General features: G+C 38.9%; 1 protein-coding gene across 1 annotated transcript in view; it reads right to left on the bottom strand.

Moving 5' to 3' along the window:
* LOC145694746 (uncharacterized) overlaps positions 1 to 21,892 on the bottom strand; it is a 432,718-nt gene that overhangs the window by 299,060 nt on the left and 111,766 nt on the right. The gene's annotated exons all lie outside the window — the stretch shown is intronic.

Raw genomic sequence — 21,892 nt, 5'->3', positions numbered from 1 at the left:
AACTTCTGAACCAACTGCAGTCGGTACGGGTAACACCGCAAACGCTTGCGTAAGATCTTGGTTACTGTTGTTTGTGGCATCTGCAACTCTCTGCTAGCTTACGTGTAGACTTCTGTGAGCTGTGTACGAAGGCTGCTCTTACGCGCTCCACAGTTTCCTCGGAGACTGGACGTCGCCCTGAATGTCCTCTTCTTTGATCACAAATGCACCCCGTCTCAATAAACGTTCTATGCCACTTCACAATGGATTTGTGTGTGGGTGGTCAGCATTAAATTGTCGTTTGAAATCACGCTGCATTCTCACAAAACTGCCTGTTTTTTGCAAATTGTAAAACGCACCAGCTTCGTTGCTGTGGGGTGAACGCCATTTTCGATGTTACTGCCCTCTAGCTGCCCTGGTCAGAACTAGGATTCTGAAAAGATAGATGGGAAAATACTTTGAGTTTACTGAGCTCTGTACAAAATTTCATGTAAATATTCAATTAAATGTTAATTAATGGCACTTTAAAATCAGGTACTGTTTCTGTGCTCACCCTGTATATCTACCTAACACAGTTTGAAGCTATATAGACTTCTATAACGTGCCCAGCTCGGCTGGGTTCAGTTTGTGCTTCCTAACACAACCGACCAATGCGGCCAAAGTTCCCTCTTAAAATCGCTTAACTGGTAAATATTCTTAACTTAGGCAAAATTTACCTCAGAACTCCCATTTTTGGGACGGAGGAGGAGGTTACGTACTTTTTGATTTGTTTCTAATTTGACGACATGGAGGTATATTGATACCTTATTGTCTTTAACCATCGAACGCTAACTTTACTCTCCTTACATGTTTGCTAATGTAACATTCATCGGGCGGATTCTATCACAGAGTTGCTCTCCTAAAACTCTAAGAACTCGTAGCGAGTCCAGATAGTCATTGCGAGGGAGCTCCAGATGTACCCCCTGCTGGGCTACGAACTCGCCTTTATATACTCGGGAAGTAAGGTAGCCATAACTTTGGGCCTGAATCGAAAAGGACGTGATGGGATTCTTGTAACCTTGGAAACGCCCCCTTAGAATGAGATGGAAAAAACACAAGAGAGAGAGAGAGAAAATGTTATTTCCGTGTTGTTTAAATACCAAAAATCTCATCTTTTTATGAATGCCTGCAAAATCCCAATTTTTCATCAACAAAGTTTTATATGAGAAAGCAAAAGTAATTCGTTGAAGAGAACAACAATTTAGCTGAATGTATTAAAGTAAATTTAATGGGGAAGAATATTCTCTATGTCAGGTAATTATCGTTTGCAACAATGTTTTCCTCTCTATATCTGTTAAACATCAGAGATCGCCGTTAAACCAATCTCTTTTTACCTGACATATCCTCTATTTATCCCTTGTATTTCATTCAGTACATCCTAACGAAAAATTCAAAAACCCAGTTTCCGACAAGTCCAAAGTAAGTTTACGGCTTTTTACATCTTCGCTAGTGACTTACTTCGAACTTAGGATACATTTTTCACACACTAGGTATGATCACACATACAGTCGACCAAAAGTTCCTGTTGCGTTCAGCCAACCAACTATAAAGGTAACCAAGAAAGTTGTCGCCTTTTCATCCACCACCTTCGAACATCGATATGTCACCTAAGACGTAAATGGAAAATCAAAAATAGTTCCCATCAGCATCGATGATATTCTGCCAACGTTCTTGAAAGCCATGGATTCTATCGCAATAGAACTTGATGGGCCGTAAAGCGAAAAAGGGTATCAACTCCATTTTGCACCTCTACTACGGATTTGAACTGGCTTCCTCTAAGGTGATTGTCCAAGGAACGAAACAGGTGATAATCGGACGGTGCAATGTCCAAGGAGTATGGTGGATGCAATAGTGTTTCCCATCCAAGGCGTAGAATGGTGTCCCAGGTCATCCTACATAGGTGGGGCTTAGCTTTGTCCTGTAATAGCAGGATCCCTTTGCGATTCCGAAGTGCTGGCTGCAGAGTTTTAAGTTTTTCTTGCACATGGCTCAACTGCTGACAGTACACAGTTGCATTGATGCTCGGGCAGCTGGTAGCAGTTTCCAATTCACGATGCCGCGAACAGGGTGGAGTGAAAAGAGGCCAAAACAATTTTTTTTCGAAATTCGATTTTGGATAGGGGGCAAAAGTTGTATCATATCGTAGTACTTTACCATGCAAAATTTCAGTTCTCTAAAATAATTTTTAGCCGGGCCGCAATGGGCCTTAAGTTTGATATATTTTATAAATGAGTGAAAAGAGCTCAAATTTTTCTTTTTTAAAATTCGAATTCGGATATAGGGCAAAAGTTGCATCATATTGTAGTACTTTACCACCGGAAATTTCAATTCTCTAAAATATTCTTTAGCAGGGGCGCAATGGGCCTTAAGTTTGATAGGTTTTGTAAATAAATGCACGTTTCTTGTTCATTTGTGCAATTATTAGGCAGCTCTTCGCTTGAGGAAAACTGTAATTTGAAGATGTTAAGATTCGTTGTCATTCCAGGTGGATTTTTAAGCTATCAAAGTTCATATTCTATGTTACAGGCTACATCAACCCATAACTCACCACATGGAGGTGGCTGCCGTCGAGTTTCATCCCACTTACCCACCAGTATTAGATTGAATGTTTCATAATTTCATTCACGTCTTCAAGCAAAATAGTGAGACTTTATCTGAAAAGTAATCATGTATTTTCTTAAGTCAAATTTGGAACGAATAAAGAAATCTCTCATGACCCACATACTGACGAAGAACCTTCACTAAGTATTTTCATTAATCTTTCCACTGCTTGAGTATAACATGGAAAGTCAGGGATAGGAAACACTTGTACTTTCTCAAGAACAAATTTCTCGCAATTTATCATCTGTGATATGAGTCAGTATTGGCGGTTCTGTTGTTACACCCATTTTAGTTTATCATTTCTGTGTAATTACTAGCCTCGAAGTTTAATAATGGCACCTGGAAGGAACGAGTTTCACAACGTTTACATTGTTTTCTGGATTGGAGGATTTTATCGGCAGCAATGATTCGCGTAGCTGATCTATAGTCACCAATCATGGCAATAAGAATATTTTCAGAATTCGCATAGAATGCATTTCTGGAAATTACTTTATTGACAAAAGTCTTTTATGGTTCTTGCAAACATCTCGAAAGTCTTATGATCAAGAACAAATGTTTAGCTCCGTATTTGGCAAGAAGTTTGTTTTATGCTGAACCACACTGGTGCATATACTTTTACTACGAACTTTACGAGAGTTTAGAGCTCCTCTGAAGAATTTGGCGTTGATATATATAGACGCGAAAGTCTGCAAGCCATTGTTAACCAGCTAGTATGAGTAAGTTTCCTAGGTTTCTTATCTGCTTGGTTTTTATCACAGCCTCCTCTTACGACAGATTGACATATTCCATACAAATATCTTTGATCAAAACTGAGATGACGCACGTTTAGGCATGTAAAGAGTTCTGAAGAAATCTTTCCGAAGCTGCACACTGGATTCGTCTCACATTCACCAATGATCTAACAATCTCTTTTCTTTGTCCAAGTAACATCAATACCACCGATTACCATTTTTCTACTTATCCTTTGGTCTGATAAAACATACTTTCCGATTCAGGCATTTTGAGTGTCCAGTACAACGACACACTGTGAAATCTAAACACTTGCAAGCTGCTAAATCGAATGGTTTATTGCCCTGCTTCTTCAATTCTTGCAATTTATTTCTTCTTTCATGCTCTCTCTTACTGCCAATTTTATACATATTTTCAGTTTCCTGTGGTAACTTGATCACTATTGATACACGGCCGAAAGAAACAACATGAATTGAAACACGTTACCAAATGTCTTCCATTTTTTCTGCTACCTTCGTGGAAACCAAATTTTCTGCTGTTTCTTTACTTCCGCCCCCTTCAGCTGCTGACGCGTAAATAAATAACATGCCATAACGTCTTCGTAAGTTGGAAGCTTTCTCCAGTCGAGATCTTCAGCACTACAAAACGTCTCTTCTGCTCTTGACACATTCTACCTGGTTGATTTTGCCATCTTTCTTCTTCTTTATAGCACAAAACAAAAACATCAGATGTTAGGCTGTAATACAGTGGTAGATAATAAACCCATCAGTAACTATAAAAGCGCAAAACTAATCAAGTCACTAACGTAGCAACATGGCCCCTTACCAGGCACGTGTCCCGAGCACTCGTACAACACACTAACAACAATCGAGAGTCAAGCTGCCAAACAGTTGCACAAGACTTTAGCACCTGCACGAGAGCGTGCCCTGATTTCGTTCTATACCCTCTTATCTTCACCCACCAAACTATTATACTAGTGACTTAATACTGCCAACAAGTTCATTATACCAGAAAAAGACTGTTACTAAAAAGCAAAAAACTTCTTTACGGTAAACTAGCAAATTGCTTATAGTTGATCACTTTTCGTCTAATTATTCCCAAATTTCAGAGTCATTGCGCCCCGGCTAAAAATAATTCTAGAGAATTAAAAGTTCTTGTTGTTATCTACTGATACAGGATGCATCCTTTACACTTTATCTACACTAAAATGTACAGTGTGCTTCCAACTAAAATCTGTCAAATAGTAACATAGTAAATGGAAATTGATTTACAAAATCGCAAATTTGAGATCCCTTGCGCCCCGGCTAAAAATTATTTCAGAGAGCTGAAATTTTCTGTAGTAAAATATTATGATATGATGCAACTTTTGCCCCCAATCCAAATTCGCATTTCGAAAAAAAAAATTCGCTCCACCCTAGCGAACAGTTAACCAAAACACAGGAGGACCTTCTTCTGGCCCAGTGCTGGTTTCGACTGTTATTAACTGGTTCATGGGATGCTAACCAATAATGACGGCGCCGTGGAGCTTCGTATAGGACCCACTTCTCATCACATGTCAACAACCTGTCCACAAACGAGACAGCAAAGAAACACAGGTGTCTGCTCGCGTTGCCTTCTGGCCCGGAGTCAAATCATGTGGGACCCATCGAACAACTTGTAGTGCTTCCCAAGTTGATGGAGGTGCTGCCAAATGGTTTCTTCACTCACACTGAATTGTAGTTCATCACAAGTCTGACCACTGTTCGCCTCAATTGCTGCCTGAAGATCTTCATTTTGTACATGTGTTGTTCTTCCAGCACGTGGTGATTTTTCGAGTGTTTCGTCACCGTTCTTAAACTTGTTAAACCACCACTGCACTGTCCGCGTAGTCACGACACCCACACCAAAGGCCTGGCATATTTTTCGCCCCGTTGCAGCGGCGTTTGACCGCAGTTTGAACTCGTACAACATATACACCCTTATGGCGCTGTATGGAGGTCCCATGTTCACTCTGTTCTTACGCAAGTTCACGGTGTAACTAAACTGTCACAACCATGTAGTATGTTGGATATACCCACACGAACAACTGACCTTTGCCTTATCACCATTCACATTGAACTCACGTTGTGAGGGCCAATTAACACAGACCTCCACATAAAACGACAGAACTTTCTTGGTTACCTTTATATAACTCAGTCTGTATCATGCTTCAGCCTTCTACTGTTTTATTACATAATTTTTCGGTGTGTACCGAAATCGACTGGGAGTTGAACCCGGACACCTCTGATTCCTGTTCCAACCCAGCAGAATTTTTTTTTAAAAAAATGATGCTGTTGCTGATATATTGCTTTGGACGTAAAATTTCATTATTAGTGACTCAGTAACCTGGTTTATTTCTTTTATTTTTAAAAAAATATTCTTTGTCTTTTCCTAAGAGTGCTGTTTAAACCTAAAAAGAAGTGAGCTTCTTATCTGTCTGCACTACCGGTGCTAAACACGACTACAATTTCCGTCAACATTCTATGTTAATGTTTATCGCTTGTGCCTCTTTCAACTTCACTCATCCAGAGTACATGTGTTTGATTCCCGGTCGTGTGAGATTAGGAGAGGGGCGCGTCTTGAAGGCGTAGGGCCCCAAAATCTGTTTCGTAACAATGGAAGACGAGAGTTTCTAACTTTTTGAAATGAAATGAAATATTTCACTTTAATGTCCCACGAGACTATGCCCTCTAGGCTAAGGGAGATAATGATTAAGGCAAGTGAATGATGATGGAAGATTATTGCTGGAATGAGCAAGTGGGAGGAAATGGAAGTATTCTGAGAAAACAAACGGGCACGATGTTGTCTACTACAAACTTATTTAGCCGGAGATCGATTCATGGACCCCATTCACCAAAGATAAGCGTTCTACCACTGAGCCACCAGGCCCCCTTTTTTGACTTTTTATTGAAGGTGCCACATAAATGTTTCGAACTAGCACTGAGCCTCTCTACCATCTGTTAACTTAATGCTTGATTAACTGACGTAGACTACCCGTATAAAATTTATAATTTAATTTAATTATTTCACTCGTATATTATTTAATTATTTCACAATAAAACGACTATCTGGAGCAGTGTTGCCACAGTCTTAGCTCTGGAGTGGGCTGAAAAATAGTACCAAATTGAAACAAAAAGGGCTGAATTCATTGTTTTTATTGCAGTATATATTATAATACCAAATTATAATACATGGCTGTATAACATGAAACTAAAAGAGATAAAGTTTTAGAACACCCCCCTCCCCTGCAAGAGTTAAAATCAAGAAAGTGCTCTTTCCAAAAATTAATTTTTAGAAACATCCAAATAAGAGGACCCCGAACAACCGTGGAAGGAGATGAAACATTTCTCGCATGTAGGGAATATAACAGAGGCCGCAAATTAAAAAGGAAACCAGTAACCATTTTCTTCATGTATTGTAAGGAAACCAAACGCGCCGCTATTTCAAAGTGGCCAATAAACCAAAACAATATTATGATCATATATGAAAAAAATGTTTAAAACGAGGAACAAGTCAAACATCTCCGAGCTCGTGTGTTAAAATATAAATTATTGCACCTTATTCTTGCTTATTTCACGACCGAAGGAGGATAATAGTACTGACACTTTCGAAAATGTGACAAGTATTTGCACTTTGAAAATGTGACAAGTAAAAGTGCTGAATTGGGTAGAATTGTACCAACTTTTTCACAAAAAGGGCTGAAAATGCCAGTGTGGTACCAACGGGCCGATGAATGACAAAAAGGGCTGAATTTGGTACAATTGTACCAAGTGTGGCAACACTGGTATGAATGGAGACCAAAGCACATGCTCTGTAATCTTCTGGCGAAGGTTCTCGAGCGTCCAACTGAAACAATTGACAACGCCAAACCGTACTACAACATACTTAAATTTCAGAACAATTGTCAATGTCAGTATCCTGATACAGGATGAGAAAGAGTGCATACATTTCCCTGGCAGACTCGGTCGAGGATACAAATATTTTTTTAAGAGTTAGCATCACTGATTTCTTTTTCCTTGAGACCGAGTTAGAATTCCTTCCCTATCAAATGAGTGATCCTTTAACAAGCTGTCTCCAGCAGAACAGAACGAGAGATAAAAAGAAGCAGATAAAATTCCCACAAATCCTCATCTCCGAACTGGAACTAATTTCATACTAATAACAGCTATAACTCATTAAACAGAGAGAAAATGCTAATAATAATAATAATAATAATAATAATAATAACAGAAGAGCCAGAGTAGCACACGGGACTAATTTATAAACTACATTTTTTTCCTTTTTCTGACGTAGGAAGTGTTGCTGGTATTTTCCAATGTTAATTTAATTATAAGCATATAAAGGGAATAGAATGAAGAAACAACCTTCCTCGGGGGCTTAATACGAGTAGTTTTAATTAGAGTTTTTATTATATTCTCATGTTGTGCAAAAATACAAGGACACAATGCCTATTTACTCATTATTTAGCTTATTTGATTACTGTAGAAAGTCTATCATTTTTTTTTTTTTTTTAATGTTTGAAATGGTTTAGAACAGTGATGGCCAAATAGCGACCCGAGATTCTGTTTCATCTGACCGCGAATAAAAATATATGGAAGCATTGGTGTACAAGGGAATTAATTCCACTTTAGGTTATTTTGAAGATATTTCATCTTTCATATTTCTATTCGAAGCTCCTTTCAGAGTTTAAAAGATTCATATCCAGATATTGTAAATATCTCATAGTGTAAAACGACAATGATAACTTTTCCATGTACTTAAGCGTTATATACTTAAGCGTTCCATGTTAATTTATGTACTTAAGCGTTCCTTTCGAACTTTATGTCACTTTTATCACAACTCTGACAACTAAACTTGATTTTCTTCTGTTCCGAATGTCCCATATGTTCCTTTTTTTAAAGGAGTTTGGTTTACCAGAACTTCTTTATACACACACATGTTCAAAATTAAAGTGTCAAAAGGAAAATCGAAGGTGCTAACAGTAGGCATTGACATTTTAGATATGTCCAACAATATACACTTCAATAAAGTGGATACTTTTGAAATCCATATCCACGAAGAAATTAAGTGTCAACTGAAAGCTGGGAATTCGTGTTATTATTCAGTTAAAATTCTTTTGTCATACCGAATTCTGTCGAGGAATTTGAAACTTAAAAAATATATATCTTAAAAGATAATCACGCCTGTGAACTGTATAGTTATGAAACGTGGTCTCTTACTCTGAAGGAAGAACGTATACTGAAAGTATTTGAGAACAAAATACTGAGACGAATATTCGGACCCAAGAGTAACGGGAATGGGAAATAGCGGAAACTTCATAACGAGGAACTACATAATTTATACCTTTTACCAAACATTGTTAGGGTCATCAAATGTAGGAGGCTCAAGTTGGCAGGTCATGTAGCCAGAATGGAAGAAAGTAGAAACGTTTTCCAAGTTTTAACAGGAAATTAAATCGGAAAAGCATCATTAGAAAGACTTAGGCGCAGACAAAAGGACAATATTAGGATGGATCTCGAAGAATTAGGAATATACAGTAGAAACTATATTCAGTTGTCTAAGGATAGAAGTCAATGGAGAGCTTTTGTGAACGCGACATTGAACCTCCGTGTTCAATAGACCTAAACTTAGTCACTGAGTGAGAATATACAATAATGTACTGACGCAGAAACAGAAACAAACATATAAAAATCACCACAAATGAAAGGCACGATTTGAACCGAACTAGAGATGGTCTCGAGAACGAGATCGAAACAAGATCAAGATTGAATGTATCGTGACGTGCTCGAGATAAGACCCAGGAGATCGAAACAGCCGCTTGTGAGTCGAGACGAGAAGCTCAGTCTTGAAAATTTCGGTCTTGTCTCGAATATTCACAAAAAGAAAATACTGAAATATCTAGATATTAAAATGCTAACTTTATATGTTTGTCTCCAATTCTTTCGACAATGAGATCTCGAAAACCACAAATGCTAGAAACGTGTCGTTTTCATTTTGTGTAGATTGTTCAGTTCTCATTCAAATTTTCAAAAACCGTGTCGTTATTGTTCAATTCAACATTCTATGGGCCGTTTGGAGCTTATAAGATTAATATTGTTGCAGGCCGAAACTACGGTCTTAGGCAACCAGTAGAGAAGTTACGTATGGCGGGTTGGCGGACATTGCAGGCGCTTTACTTAAGTCTGAATGGCAAAACCTATCGCACACTGGCAACTTCAAAGGCCTCAAGAGGCGCAATGAGGCGTACTCGGACGGATATGGATTTATTAAAAAAAAATCCATTTGATATCATGTTACTTCTACAAGTTTGCTACAAACTCACTCCAACATCTACACATAGCAATTCACTTCCTTTGTGAGTATTCTATCCTTTACTTGTGTGAGTAAAGAGGCATGGACAGTGGGAAGGAGGTTTATGGTCATAACAGAACGATGCGCTGAGTAGACAGCGCAAGTTCAGCTAGTCCTCTACTAAAATGTGTTGCGTTGTTAAGTTATGTAAGATAGTGGAACCATTATTCTTGAATTGTTGCAGTTATAATCACATACACAGGAAACAAAGGGGGAAGCAAATGCCAATTCTGACAACTTGGTATATCGAAAGTGCTTTAGGGGAACGTGGTGGCTTAGTGGTAGAGTGCTTACCTCTGGTACCTGGGGTTTCGTGTTCGATTCGATCACCGGTAAAGTAAGTTTGTGGTGGACAACATCGTGTCCGTGAGTTTTCTCGGGCTACTTCCATTTCCTCGCACATTCTCACTTCCTCAATTCTTCCCTCATCATTCACTTGCCTTAATCATCGTCTCCCTTAGCCTAAAGGGCATATCTGTAGGCCGTTAAACTTTAAAAAAAAAATTAATTTCATTTTCGAAAGAGCTTTAAAAGGGGCAAACATTTTTCAAATTAGATTTAATACATTCTATGCAATTTACTTACGTAACCTAATCAAAGAGAATATTGAGAACATATTCTGAAACTTAATTTTGCAAAACATACACATGCGATCTCAATTCCCAACGTACGAGCAGGAATTCCGGAATAAGATAGGCCCAGATAGAAAAAGATAAAGCACCAGATTAAATCAGAGAATCGGTTAGAACTACCAACAAGCTAGCACTATAACAAACTGTATATTAATATTTCCTTTTTTTAACTAACCAATAAAAGTGCTAAAAAGAATCCAAAAAATTAAATGTTCTTTTTTAAAGTTAGCATTATTTCATTGTTAACAGACTTTTCTACATTTATGAAGTTGGAAAAGGTGTTAATGATGCTTACTGTGCAATATATTTAATGTCTATTTTTAATTCAGTAGTCGCAGCTCAAAACAGAAAGCAGATAAAGATCGTTACTTTTATTACATTAGAAAATATAAGTACGCTCTTTCTTCAGAGAAGGCCAAATGCCCAAAGTCGGTATAAAATAAGGCCTTACAATTCGATAACCTTGGAATTAGGATTAGATTTCTGGACTTGTGGCATTATGGCAATGTTTGCCCGTCACGTATGAGGGAGACATCTCTCGGCGATCACACTATGCGAGAAAAGGGAAGGAAGAAAGGATTGGGGAAGGCAGGAAGCGGTCTGGGACTTGTATGTTAGGTAACAGTGCGGCATTTAGCTGGTGTGAACGAGGAAACCCCAGCAAAACCTCACTCAGAATGGCTAGCCTGAAAAGGCTTTTACACTTTTTCGACCGAGTGTCCCCACCGGGAATCGAATCCGGGACCGCTTGCGCAAAAGACGAGAACGTTAGCGACTACACTACGCGGGTCCACACTCCATCGCCTCGAAATTGACAGATGCAAGTGAGAAAAAATCTGGATGAACGGCTACCGAGTTTAAACTAAAGACTTTCGATTATAAAACAAGAACCTACGCACTGTCCTACGATCATTTGGCTACGTAATTTAGTAAAGCGATATTCAACTGGAATTCCGAGAAACGTACAACATATTTTCCTTTGTTTTAGAGACAGGAGCAAGTAATTTTAATAGTTTAGGTCTGAGGTCTGTTCATTACACCTAACGTTGTAACACTCGTAATACATGTTGGCAACATTTGTCTCAGTTAAATAGCACTGTCACCACGGACTAGTCACGCAATTACACTCGACAAACATAGCGAAATAAGGCATGAATATTACACGTAATAAGCTTGACAGGTATAATATTGGGCAATAAAGAGAACACACTGAGACTTCTCAATGCTGTCACTGACTATGCGATAAATAATTCTCGCTGTATTCGTAGAGATTACAAAAGACTAATGCTGAATAAAATATCTTTATTAGCTTTGTGTGCAGAATTCACAGAGCAAGCGAAATGTGAAAGATTCATATGGAGTAGGAAATTTCTCCTCTTTAGATAAATACACCAGCAAAAGAAATATCTGTAGGTAAATTCAAAAGTTTTATTCAGATTTTGCTTTGTAATCTTGAAATATGTTCGATCTGACGATAAACGAAATCGAAAGTAAACGCCAAACTAATTTTTAGCCGAGTTTAAAAAAAAAGGAATTCCTGGTTCGAAAACTTATACAAGAGATATTTGTCAATTTAATGGAAACACCTAAAATGTACGACTCACCAGATTAATATGACGTTGGATCACATTTCGCCCTCACAACAGCTCTAATGCGACGCTGAATCGTATCGTAGATGTGAATGCCAGCAAATAGAGTATTATCCATTCCGCGTGGTCCTCATAACTCAGTTCCGTGAGAGAAGGTGGAGGCAGAAATCGGCACAAATGGATTGCAGATGTTCAATTACGTTCAAGTTCAGCGATTAAGCGAATCACAAATGTTCAACTTCATCTCTATGTTCCTTAAACCATGTCACAACAGCTCCATATGTATGAATGGGCGCATTACTATCCTAGAATATGGCTTTATTGACCACTAACATTATCTGGACCATAGAGTGTACATAGTTCTCTAATAGACTATGGCGACATAATCATGCGGAGTGATGCAACGGTGAGGACGCGCTGTAAAGCAGGATATTGTGAGCCGCACCGTTACAGAACCGCCATCATGTTTCACGGTCGGGCGAGAACAGTACAAATCATCGCTTCTTTGTGTGTGCGTCTCATATAAGAACGGCCTGGTTTGAAATAAGATGTACGGCAATTCATCCGACCACACGTTTCCAGCCATCATCGGTCTATGTTGCATATTCGCAGCACAATTGGCTTTGTTCTAAAGCGTTATGATCCCTCATCAGCTGTTTCGACCGTGCAACATAACCCCGTATGTCCATGTCATGGAATTCAAGGCAGACTGTGATTGGCGACACAGACTATAGAAAGTGCTGCTTGAATTACTTCGTAGTTTGGGCCGCAGTCTCAAGAGAGTTCTGAATGACTTTAGAGATGGAGTGGTCTACCGCCACGCATTTTACATGTCGTGATGAAATGCTGAGTTCGCTCAGCCTACTTTATAGACTTACACCGTTAACCATCCACTCTGTGGTTCGTCTGTTCTTGAGCACATTTGTTCTCGTGCACGAAATGTACGTACCTTCAAGGTCTGCAACTCAGCCTTGATTCGCTTGAGCGGATGTGACCCCAGGGAGTGGAATATAAACACGGCGCGGCCAGGCTGAAGTCCTGAGTGCTTACTAGTTTATCCTACTGGTTGAGTCGGCTCTACTAGCCAGTCAGTCCTTCCATGCTATGCAAACATTGCGCCCGAGTAGTAGGGAAACTCACTGGCAAGTAGGAAAGAAGTACTGGAACCAAGCCACAGTTTGACCATAGCTCAGCTTGGCCAATCCGGGAGCCCCAGGGAAATTCACATGGGCTTTATCATTTCCTATCTCTATCTGTACTGCCTGCCTCTATCATTCAATGGTCACCGCCTTAAGCTGATGTGCCGCAAACATGTCTAGATACTTCCGTATCTCATCCCAGATCCAATGTAGGTACGTGTTAGGTCACCATGTGGGTTTGATGCCAGTCCTTTATCCCAGAAAGATTACTCCCTTTCACTGGGATCGGAAAACTTTATCCAGATTTCTACGATCGGTATCTTTTCCCAGTTGCCGATCGGTCCTCTCTCAGGTAGTAGATTGGCACTTCCGCCTTACCCTCTTCACTCTTCCCGTGAATTGCCACTCTCCTTTGATAGGGTCGTTCAGGCAATATGGGACTTAATCTATTTTCTACCTCTATGTAGAGATACACCATACATTACCAGACCCAATGGCTGATGTAGACTGTCTCCCTTTAAAGAAAATGGCCATTTAGGAGTGTCAGCTCGTTGCACCCAGTAAACATTAAAATCTCGGACGAAGAATCAATTCTACTGCCTCTCTTACTTTTGAGGTAAGGGATCGCGTCAGAATACGAGTACACCATTCCGAACTCAAGAGCACATACTAAACGCTCATTGATCGCTGTACCAAATCCTCCCTGTAGGGCGTGCATAGGTTTCACTGGGTACACTACTATCCTCTTTCGTATGTATTAGAATATCACATAGTCTTATTTTCCGGACCAAGGGCAAGAACTAATTTCCCATTTCGGAGGTACAGTGTGAAATCTCACCTCCGCCGGTAGAGACGGCAGTTGACACTACCTAACTCCATGAGAGTGACGAGATCGATTTACCCTCTCAAATCTATGGTATAGGTCATTCGCCAGTTAAAAATCCGGCCGAAGCCTTCATTCCCCGGCAGGTCCGGTAGGTTTTTGTTCAGAAATACAAAGTAGTCCATAAATGGAATAGCAGAATCAACTCTAAACATAACGAAAGTTACGTGTTTGCACACACTTCCCGAGTTCCAATCTCCCCGTAATTTTAATTTTTTGCCGGTAACTCTTCTATACGAATCGCAATAATAATTAATTGTGATATCATATGATGGCAAGTAGAGTTCGAAGTGAGCCAAGAAAGTTAAGCAAACAGTTTTTATTCTGTTTCTTTTACATCTATTTACATCAGTGTATAATTCTGCATAATTGAAAAGGGGAGAGGAGAAATAGTAAACAAATTGGAATTTTAAAAATGTAGCGATATGCTATTTCCCCTACTTCGATAACTAGACATATGAATGTTGTATTAACCAATGTGTAGGCCTATAGCAAACCAACTGACCTTAGAAGAAAAACCGTAACCTTTGGAAGAGGAGGTTACCCTCTTCGCTCTCCCCGTGAATTGCAACTGTGTCGTATCCACATATAAGTAACCAATTTTTCGATATTTTTTTTACCGGTTTTGATCTGATACCTATTGACAGAAAAGATGGGCGCACGGAATTCTACTCGCACTTATCCCTAGCAATGCTTGGAAATGCAAAAGTAAAGAATAGCAAAACAAACTTCCGTTATTCAACTGCATTCTTCTTTATGAATACAACATCCTCTTCTTCATATAACTTAATTGCAGCAACTTCGTAACAATATTCCATTTAATGTATATTTGTATTAAAGCTAAGTACAAGGAAGAGCTAATTTTAGTAGAACATCTCACGGAACTCTGATTTTCATTTATTTCTCTCTCTCTCTCTCTCTCTTCCTCTCCATCTCTGCCTCAATATCTTTCTAGAAAACACGAAAATCCAGACAAGACTACAGATAGAAGCACTTGGTTTAACGAAGTAAAATTAAGTTTTTCTTCGGAATATTTTAGCTGAATAATTAAGGAAAACGTACAACAAAACTCATTTAACTTAATCTAGTTTTTCTGAGAATCCAATTTATAAACAGTGAACATCTTAGTGCGTCAGGCTAATTCTTAATAGTAAACAGTCAGGCTAATAGATGTTGCTACCTGCGCTATTGCTTGCCAAATTGACGCTAATAGATGTCGGATGCCTGCGCTATTGCTTGGCAGATTGACACTAATAGACGTCGCTGCCTGTGCTATTGCTTGCCAGCTTGACGCTAATAGATGTCGCTGCCTGCACTATTGCTTGCCAGATTGACGCTGATACATATCGTTCCTGTGCTATTGCTTATCAGATTGACGCTAATACATATCGGTGCCTGCACTATTGCTTACCTATTGACGCTAATAGATGTCACTGCCTGCGCTATTGCTTGCTAGATTAACACTAATAGATGTCGCTACTGCGCTATTGCGTGCCAGATTGACGCTAATAGTTCTCGCTAGCGTGCAGGTAATTTTCCGATATACAAACACAGTGACGATTCAATTGCAACTTAAAAATTTATTAATGCGTGGGCGTGTCACAGTTAGGTAAAGAGACAAACAACAACCTGCTAGTTAATAGTGTATTTTGATACTATAAATGATTCATTCGTTTTCAAAATGTTATATTTTCAAAAGTGTTACAAGCACAAACCTGAGGGAAAACTCACAAAGTTTTCTGGACCTCCTACAAATGTTCTGTATGTGCCCCTTTGACCACATGACCCTTTGGTTCAGACGGTAGTCTATCTCGTTTTCACTCATTTTGTAGCGTCGTCCTGTCAATGAGCTTCACTTCAGTATCAATGAGTTCCCTGATCTCGACTGATGATTGTGGTAATGAGGGTACGTGAACAAGGTATTAATGTACCCCAAAGGAAGAAGGCACAGCAAGGCGTTAAATCAGGTGATCTGGGAGACTAAGGGAACAAAGTTTAGGTCATCTCAAAACAAGTCGATTCAGCAATGCGAAAGTTCATTGTTTAGGTATTCACAAATTGAATTTTCCAATAAGGGACAGCCCCGTTTGTTGGAAGACAAAACCCAAGGAATCGGCAGCCAATTACAGAAATAACCACAACTGCAGCATATCCAGGACTCCTTTGTCCATGACGATGCACAGAAAACATTTACCTTTAGTGAATCTCTTTCAACTGACACAATTGCACGTGGATTTTCAATTCACCAGAATCGCACATTATGACGATTCACGTTCTCGAATAAATAGAAGGTTGCTTCATCGCTGAATATCAATTTAGCAACGAAGTCATCATCCTTGCATTTTGGCACAAAATTCCAGTCAACAAATATAATCCTCCAGTTTTAATTGTTCAAAAGCTGCACATGGTACAGTTTGAAATGTAACTGGCGACGCAAAATCTTTCACACAGTTTGTTGTGGTATTCTAAATTTGTAGCTTGCTCGTGCCGTTGACTTTTGTGAACTACGAAGAAAACTAGCCCCCACTCTCTTCACTAGTTCGTCTGGCACTTTTGATAGATCGGTATTTTTACATTTACACAAGCAACCAGTGACCTTGAATTTACAATAGCACTGCAAAATGCTTTGTTTACAGACGAACATCTCGTATATTCGAACGCACAAGAGCTCTTTTTTACTTTACAACAGTTATTTTCATATTTTTCTCAATCGTGTAATACTTCTGAAAACAAAACCTTTTGAAAACGAGTAATTCATTTATAATAGCCCTGTATAAGTATATAAGTAAATAACAATTTCTCCTAGCGCAATAAACAGTCTCAATTAAGAGTAGGGTCCTATTATTGACAACGAGCGACACTGCTTAGCGCCACAAAAGTTCATTTTTTTCCGGTTTTCTTGAAAAACTACACATGAGCAGTGCCGTAACTACAATGGAGCAAGTAGAACAATTATTGCTCCAGGGCGCAAGGGCGAAAAAAAGAAAAAGAATACGGAAAACTGTTCCTTATGCAAAGAACGTTTGAAAATATTTCAAAAGGTATGCTATGACTATTAACAGTTAATTGTCAACAGCCAATACCGTGAGCGGATGCAGGAATTTTTGAGGGGAGGGGGCGCAGGTCTGAAAAATAAACTTGAGACATTTTTCGATATTTGGTTCGCTAACTAAAAATTTGGACTGCAGTGCTTCATAATACGTATTTGTCTCCGCCCTTCTGGAGGCGGCACTGAGGAAGGCCATGTTGTTCAACACGAGTGAATCCAGGATTACCATGAACTGGAAACGCATACACTATCTATAATGAGTGGAGAACGCACTCAGAATCTATCTTTCCGAGACAAATTGTAAATTTTTTCCCCACAGCCTTTGAATTGATTAGCAACTAATTTATATATTTTACTCCTCATGGAGGGCGCGCAAGCTCCGCTCTCCTTTTTTTGATTCCCATTGCGCGATACCCGGACAATCATCACTGTAATGTTTGTCCAGCTAGTAAAAGTTTTGCATAATAAGTCATTGCAATCAGTGCGCCGTAACACCATTATAAACCATTTTTAATTTAATTTCCTATGAACATAATTCATATTAAGTAGTGATAACTTAGGAAAAAGATAAATAAAAATTTTACGTTTCTTGATAAAAATAATTGTGTACTCTTAATATATATATATATATATATATATATATATATATATATATATATATATATATATATATATATATATATATATATATATAACTCAGCAGCTGAAATGAGTGAGACAGCAGGTGGATATAAGTAAATCGATGATCGATCGATAAAGGGCTCAGTAAAACTAGTTACGCCACTACACATGAGAATTTGCCTACAAGTATGTTATCTTGTTTAATTTTATATGATACATCGACTGATATCTGTCTTATATTTGGTCAATATTTTAGTTAAGAGAAACTTAAATTTAAGATTTAATAAAAATTTTACTTTGCACTGTTGTCTTGCTAGTACCTTAAAGAAAATCTTAATGAAAAATCTTTGAATTTAACGTGCTACGATTAAATCCTTTTGGGGTAAGAGAGATGGATGATTAAGACAGACGAATGATGATGTCGGATGATGATAGAAGAATTGGTGGAATGATAATGTCGAAGGAAACGGGAGTATCCCGAGAAAACCCACAGACATGATATTGTTCACCGCAAGCTTACCTGACCGCGGATCGAACGAGAGACCACACGCGCTAGAGGTAAACCCTCTACCACTGAGTCACGGTGTCCACTAATGAAAATCTTAATGAGAGTATATTCCAGTATCAGTTTCAACCCTATAAGTAGCTTGGTTCTCGTACATCATTTTTTTAAAATTTACGAATTAATTGTTTCTTTTTCTCTCTCCATTTTTTTTCAAAAACTACACGTGTCTTTACACTCATGCAAACCATTTTATTCAGCGCAATAAAACCTATCGATTAGCATATATATAGTGGCGGGTTCAGGATATGATCAAGTAGAGGCTGAACCATAGTTCGCAGCTTTATCCAGTGTAAAGCAGGATTGAAGCCCATTTTACCTGAGCATCAAAGGGGGGGGGGGGCTATAGCCCCTATAGCCCCCCTTGGATCCGCGCCTGTATATCTATCCATATATATATCGCCATTGGATAATTTGTTTTTTCGTTAAACGCTTATAATTTTGTCGGACAAGGAACGACGAAATCAGACAAGGTCCGTAATCATATTACGATCTGAAATTAATATTTGTGTAATCGCATGTTGGTTGTTGAGTAAACTTAAAAATAAATAAACAAATAAGATTTTGGACGACGAAGAAGAGAGAGGAACAGAAGTTGCATGTTGCTTAGATTAAGATGCTGCGGTGGGATGTGTGGAGTGACGCGGAAGGACAATATTAAGAATGAAGTGATCCACGGAACAGTAAAGGTGAGGCTAGCATTAGAGAAACTGCAAGAAAGTAGACTGAGATGGTTTGGGCATGTAAGAAGAAGACCTTTGCGTAGCTCACCGAGTAGATGCTATAGAAATGAATGGGAAACGAGCCCGAGGCTAGCCAAAGAAGAAGTGATGAGATTGTATTAAGAACAATATGGTGCAGTGTGGTGTCACCGGGGATATGACAAAATAGAAACAGATGGGGGACAGTGAGCCGAAAAGCCGACCGCAGCTAAGAAAAAGACTTATTATAATAATAATAATAATAATAATAATAATAATAATAATAATAATAATAATAATAATAATAATAATAATAATAATAATAATAATAATAAATGTGAAGCATTGGAACCCATAGGTGTCCAAACTCGCGAGCCCGGCGCTCATGAGCTCGGCACGAATTGAGCGCGAACCCGAGTGAGCCCGAGCCCCAAAGAAATAAGTGAGCGCGAGCCCAGTTGAGACAGTTGAGTGCGAGCGCGAGTGAGTGCGAGCCTAGTCAAAAGAGATGAGCGCGAGCCCGAGTGAGTGCGAGCTCAGTTGAGAGAAGTGATCGCGAATGCTAGTGAGCGCGAGCCCAGTTGAGACAGTTGAGTGCAAGCGCAAGTGAGTGCGAGCCCAGTCAAAAGAGATGAGCGCGAGCCCGAGTGAGTGCGAGCTCAGTTGAGAGAAGTGATCGCGAGTGCTAGTGAGCGCGAGCCCAGTTGAGACAGTTGAGCGCGAGCGCAAGTGAGTGGGAGCCCAGTCAAAAGAGATGAGCGCGAGCCCAAGTGAGTGCGAGCTCAGTTGAGAGAAGTGATCGCGAGTGCTAGTGAGCGCGAGCCCAGTTGAGACAGCTGAGCGCGAGCGCAAGTGAGTACGAGCCCAGTCAAAAGAGATGAGCGCGAGCCCAAGTGAGTGCGAGCTCAGTTGAGAGAAGTGATCGCGAGTGCTAGTGAGCGCGAGCCCAGTTGAGACAGTTGAGCGCGAGCGCGAGTGAGTGCGATCCCAGTCAAAACAGATGAGCGCGAGCCCGAGTGAGCGCGAGCCCAGTAGAGACAGGTGAGCGCGAGCGCGAGCGAGTCCAGTGGAAAATGGCCATCTATGTTGGAACCCTTACTTGATACCTAAAAAATTTCCGGTTTTAGAGGATAATGCGGTCTCTAGTGACCGTATCCTCACTTTTATTTCTGAAATTGGAATAGTTAACACAGTCTGAGATTTTATTTGTTTTCTTTCTCCTGCCATGTGTTCCTATTATTGCCTTTTCGACATATTTTTGTCGTTGACATTTCCATTAAAGCCGTAATCAATGAAATCAGTGTCTGTGCTGTTTGCCAACGAGGAGATGGATTGAGTGGTTCATTTTTTTTAACGTTCCTTCCCAACACCGAGGCTATATGAGACGCGAGTACTGCTTAAAATGATATCTCAAACATTCTTCGAATATTTATCTTAGGCAATTATCTCCAGCTGGAAGCACACACGTTGCCCAAGTGACCGCGAAGAGGTAAAGGGCGAAATGAAATTTTCAAATCTCATAAGGTGAAGGAAGGAGGAAGAAATTAGGAACCTGTTCTCGAAAGACATTTTCACAATTGTTATTTCACTTTTACATATATATATATATATTTTTGTGTGTGTGTGTGTGCATACATTATATCTGAAATTTATAAGTACTTACATGCAGATAAGTGTTTCTTTTCAAACATTAGCAACAATTGTTCGAAGTAATGTTTTTAAACATTTACAGTAGTTTTCAAGCTATTCAACGAACACTGGATATTATAACGTTATATCTACTATAAAAGCACCAGAAAATTCCGTGACTTAATTGAACAAACATCACATGTATTTTATTGCTGGCCCAATCACGCAAAAACTACAGCAACGTTAGCAAAATTTAAAGCAAAGCAAACAGTACTCAAGTACAAGGTAAGATTTTCCGATATAGAGTAGTGCGTACATTTTATTGTAGAGTTTTAGTCATTTAGCGGATTCATGTTACCCAAGGAAAAGATATCTATTGCATGAGTTTGTTCGAATCCAACACTGCAGAGTAAATCAACCAAGCCGTTTATGTACTGTTGTCCTGGACGTTTATGTAAAATAGAACTCAGACTGGAAGCTTAAATTGTATGTCACTCAGATACGTTTTTTAACGTAAGGAAGATTATTATGAATCACCTAAATCTTTTATCGTTTAAGTTGTACTGCGTTGCACGAAATTTTAACACATTTATGCAATTGAAGTAGAAGTTATATTCAGGTACGAAGTTTCGAAAATTCAAGAGAAAATATTTCACAAACGAATTCATCCTTTCTGACAAACCGTTCCCTAAATTTATAAAGTAATATATGTGTGTCATTGTTAGAAATATGTCTGTCGCTCTTAAGAGAAATCACATAACAATAGATAATAATTTGATGCTTAATATTATATTTCATACACAGTTCATAAATAAATAAATAATCTATTCCAGAAGAATAAAAAAAATCAACTGAATGACATTAGCAATGAACGACAGGGGATCTATACATTTTAGTGACATAAAAATTCATTTTCCTCAAATTTTTCAAAAATTACGCATAAGAATTAATCCTCAAACATCTCATTTTGTTCAGGTGATATATATATATATATATATATATAGGCTGCCGAAAACATGAAAAAATTAACATAAACGGTTCATAACTTTACAACTATGGGACCTACCGTAGCCGGGTTAAGACTTCATTTAGGAACTAATATGTGCGCTATCCAAAAATACAGGTTTCAGAATCCTAAGGTACTCGCGTGACAATTTTTAGAGCGGTAGTTCGGCTATGGGCATATAACTTGAAGTACTCTCCAATTGCCTCTATACAAAATTGTTGCAAAAGTACCACAAGAATCTGAAACTTGGATATTTGGATAGGGCACATACTAATTCCTAAGTGAAATCTTGACCCGACTTCGGTAGATCCCGTAGTTTTGGAGCTATGGACCTTTAAAGTTCATTTTTTCGTGTTTTCGGCAA

Source organism: Thermobia domestica, chromosome 9 (assembly GCF_964235325.1).
Source record: "Thermobia domestica chromosome 9, izTheDome1.hap1.1, whole genome shotgun sequence".
NCBI classification, from domain to species: domain Eukaryota; kingdom Metazoa; phylum Arthropoda; class Insecta; order Zygentoma; family Lepismatidae; genus Thermobia; species Thermobia domestica.
This window is presented reverse-complemented; position numbering and strand designations above follow the sequence as displayed.